The sequence below is a fragment of the Galeopterus variegatus genome, unplaced genomic scaffold (genome assembly GCF_000696425.1).
Source record: "Galeopterus variegatus unplaced genomic scaffold, G_variegatus-3.0.2 Scaffold1957, whole genome shotgun sequence".
Lineage (NCBI taxonomy): Eukaryota > Metazoa > Chordata > Mammalia > Dermoptera > Cynocephalidae > Galeopterus > Galeopterus variegatus.
The window spans coordinates 187,499-190,266 of record NW_007728068.1 but is presented as its reverse complement, the minus strand read 5'-3'; positions in this window follow the sequence as shown (position 1 = coordinate 190,266).

Genomic DNA, 2,768 nt, shown 5'->3' with positions numbered 1-2,768 from the left:
TATGAGGCCCTCTATAGCATCTCTGCCTCTGGTCTCACCTCCTGTGACCAGAAGCCTCCTAAAGTGAGGTGGCTGGTCGTACAATATGACAAAACTACCTTTTCTCTCTATTCCTACCCCAACAGAACAATATGATCTATTAAAAACTGAAGCTGCACTATAATTATGTGAGATGTCACCACGGGAAGAAGCTGGGTGACGGATACTCAAGACCTCTCTGTACTATATTTGTAACTTCTTAGGAGCCTATAATTATTTCAAAAGGAAAAATGGAAAAACAAAACCTGAGGCCATCTGAAAAATTATCTTCAAACCAATCACAACAAACAAAAGTCAAAACTCCCTACTGGATAATTAGTCCCAAAGATACCAGTTCTCTACTTCAATGTTGGAGAAAGACATTCAAGTAGGGAAACCAAGAAACCATAACACAAGCCCCTGGCCAAGACTCTCTCTTCCGGAAGAGTAACATTTATTACCTGAGAAACTAAAATGTAAACTAATAACTTTAAATGACAAAATTAGATTTACAAATTAGTCTTATAATTTTAGGATCTGGAAAAGAGACCCTACCCTATTTCACCCAAGCTGAAACACTGTTGATTGTAAGGCACTCCATTATTTTATGTATCATTAGGAAAGATGCAAACTTTGCCAATTAACTATGACACAATGACAGTCTTGGGTGACAGTCAACTAACTTCTCACGGCTTTGTTCTGGGAGATTTGGCAATTCTGCTTTCAGTTGCATTGCTCTTGTCATGTGATTGGCAGTCCTTCTGCACTGAACTCAATAACAAAACACAACATGGCTTCAACTACTTCTATCTTCCTAATTGTTGCTTTGAAAGAAAAGGTGGAATTTCAGTCATTTCCCCAACAATGAACATGTGCTTCACTAATATTAAATTTACTCCCTGCTGTTCTCATGCCTTTCTGTGTACACAATAACATTTTGTTTTGATGCCAATAAAATTTTATTTCAACAAGTATAAACTTATTGAGAGAATATCAAATGGCAGGTACACCTATCTATAGAACCAACAATACAAGCAACTGGGCTAAACTGTTGGCCATGTGAACAGCTATGGCCAACTCTGTGGATGCATGGGCAACAGCAACTGCATCAGGACCACTGCCTGGCAGATGGCAGCCAAGAGGTCCCATGCACTCCAATATGCATCCCAATTTTAGAAATGATCAAATATAGGGGGTGAGCAGAGGAAATGTCATAGAGGCTGTAGGTCCTCTTCCAGCCTGGGCAAATCCTCATTCGCTATAGCCTATTTCTGACCACCCTGCCCAGGAAATTCACTTAGTTGTTGAAGAAAATGCTATTGAATACTTGCTAACTTCCAGGGATCCTACTAGGTTCAGGGGATACAACCATGAACAAGAGACAAAGTCCCTGTCCTAATGGAGTTTCACGTCTAGAGGGTAAGGATATACAATCGAATAAATGCGTATTATACTAGCTGGTGATGACTGCTCAGGTAGAATAGAGAAGGCGGCAATCTCAGGGTGCGGGTGGGGGCAGAGGTGGGGACAGCTATTTTCTTGAGAGTGATCAGTGAAAGAAGGCTTCTCTGATCAAGTAGGCATTTGAACAAAGATCTGAAGGAAGGGAGGAAGTGGGTTCTATAAATATCTAGGCAACAAATGAGGGGGCAAGGCAGAGCAAAGAACTTGTGTAGGAGCACTGAGGTGGAAGTGTAACTGGTCAGTTACAGGGATGGTAAAGAGGCCAATGTCACCACAGCAGAATGGGCAAGGGAGAAAGATGAGGGACATGAAATTGATTGGGTTGGACAGGAATGGGGAAGCAGATCCCATAGGCTTTCCAGGCCATTGTCTTTACAAGGGCTATATGGTCTTTACTCTGAGAGAAATGGAAAACCATATGAGGCTTCCGATCAGGAGAGGAGAATGATTTAAGGATCTTTGGAAGGTGACTCCAAAGGCAAGAGTGGAAACAGAGCACCCAGTTAATTAACCCGGATAAGAGAAGACAGTGACCCAGCCTAGGTGGTAGCAGTGAAGATAACAGGTAACTGATCAGATTCTGGACATATTTTAAAGGATAAGCAGACAGGATTTGCTGATGTAGTGCGTGAGACAAGGAGAGGAGCCAATGGCAGCTCCCCAGTATCCGGCCTAGGCAGGTGAAAGAATGGAGCTGCCACTTACCAAGATGGGCAAGCTGGGGATGGCAGTGGTGGGATGGGGTGTAGAGGGGAATGAAAAGTTGACTTTTGGACATGCTGTGTTTGAGATGCCAATTAGACATCCACGTGGAGATGTTGAAAAGGCAGCTGAAATTGAGTGGAGAGTTCTGAGATGAAATCATCAGTGTTAAATGGCATTTAAAGTCAAGAGACTACATAATTTAACTTTCGGAGTGAGGGCAGTTAAAGAAGTGGTGGAGGACTGAGGCACTTGGATATGAAGAGGTCGAGGCAATGCCAATAGAATCAGCAAGGGAGACTGGCAAGGAACCCCCTCTGCGCAGGCAGAGCACCAAGTGCAGCCGCAAGGAAGCCAAGTGAAGAAAATGATTTCAAGGGAGAGGGCAGGATTGGCTGGATCACATCCTCCTGGTGGGCTGAATAAGATGAGGACTGGGGACTCAGACTCAGCACTGAACCTGAAACGTGGAGGTCCAGGGCGCTCTTGTCAGGAGTCATTTGGGGATGGGGAGGAGAACACAAAGCCTAACTGCAGTGAGGACTACAGAGCATGGGAAGAGAGGTATGTAATGCAGTAAACAG